This window comes from Octopus bimaculoides, chromosome 3, assembly GCF_001194135.2.
Source record: "Octopus bimaculoides isolate UCB-OBI-ISO-001 chromosome 3, ASM119413v2, whole genome shotgun sequence".
Taxonomy (NCBI): domain Eukaryota; kingdom Metazoa; phylum Mollusca; class Cephalopoda; order Octopoda; family Octopodidae; genus Octopus; species Octopus bimaculoides.
Genome location: NC_068983.1, coordinates 37,230,020 through 37,231,622, shown reverse-complemented (window position 1 = coordinate 37,231,622; position 1,603 = coordinate 37,230,020).

Here is a 1,603-nt window from a genome sequence, read left to right as displayed (position 1 = left end):
ATATATATATTATATATATATATATTATATATATATACATACATAAAGGACCCTTTCTCCCTACTTCCGAGACTATTAGCAAAAAGTTACTGACAGCGAAATTTTTAGTGATGGTTTTTTTTTTAGCGTTAATTAATTCATGGGAAACAACTCTTATTAACAAGTTCGTTACAACCGAGAAATTCATTTTAGATATCGACATAAAATCATTTGCTTTAATTTATTTTGTAGCAAATATGAGATTATGTGATGTACATGGCATTTTCGATGTCATCGATGATATGACGGACGTAAAATAGTCTAAATCAGTGAATGTGCGAATCGATCTCTTCTAAATTTTTATTAAACCAAATATTTTTTTATTAGTCACAGTTTGTTACTTATTGTTAGTGACGAACTTCTGGAGAAACAAGTTGGCAGAATCGTTAACCGTTGGACAAAATACTTAGCGGCATTTTCCCTGGTTCTTTACGGCATGAGTTCAAATTCCACCTCGGTCAAGTCGTCTTCTCATGGTCGATAAAGTAAAGTACTTCAGTCGATGTAATCCACTAACATTCTCCTCCGAAAATTATTGGTTTTATACCAGAATTTGAAACAATTATTATTGTTATTATTCAGGCAGAACCGTTAGCACGCCGGGCGAAATGCTGAGCGACATTTCGTCCGTCTTTACGTTCTGAGTTCAAATTACGCCGAGGTTGACTTTGCCTTACATCCTTTCAGGGTCGGTAAATTAAGTACCAGTTAGGTACTGGGTTGATGTAATCCCAAAATTTTGGGCCTTGTGCCTATAATAGACAGGATTCTTCTTCTTCTTCTCCTCCCTCTCCTCCTCCTCCTCCTTCTCCTCCTCCTCCTCCTCCTCATCCTCCTTGGTTAGGGTGCTGCACTCTGCAGTACACAAACTCCTAGGTTAGGGTACTGCCTCTGAGGTACTCAAACCTCTAGGTTTGGGTACTGCACTCTAAGGTACCCTAACAGGCTACTGCACTCATGATTGCAATTGCTCTTGAGCAAATCGCTTCCACTCAGCTGTAAATGAGTAACAATGCAATGGGCTGACGTCCTGTACAGGATGTATGTTGTGATCTAAGTCACTTATACATTAGGGAAACCAGAGAACTGGTCCTATGAGTCTCAGGACTGAAGACACTGCTTTAACTACAGTAATTCTACAAAGACATGGAGAAGGAAAGACACAGCTAAAGGCTTTGTCTTCATGTAAAGCAGCAGTTTCTGCTTTTAGCATTTAACTACTGCTGTTTCATTTTGCAGCTGAGAGAATGCAATGTATATCAAAATTTCAGAAGAAAAAACTGTGGGAGGGAAAAATGAGTATTCTCTGATATCTCGTTTTTTACTCCCTACCTGTTTGAAACCATTATATTACAAAGTATTGCATTATCATTTTGTACAGTTGCATCAACTTTGGAAGTAAAAATTAGTCAGCTTAGTTGTTGTTGAAATTGAGAGTTAGAATCATAGCTGATGGGTACATTTTTTTTTCCAGAAATTTTTCAACTTTGACCTGGTTGTAATTGCAGTTGTAAATAAAATATTTTTGGTGTTTAACAGTCAATATTTATTTATTTAAGTTTTT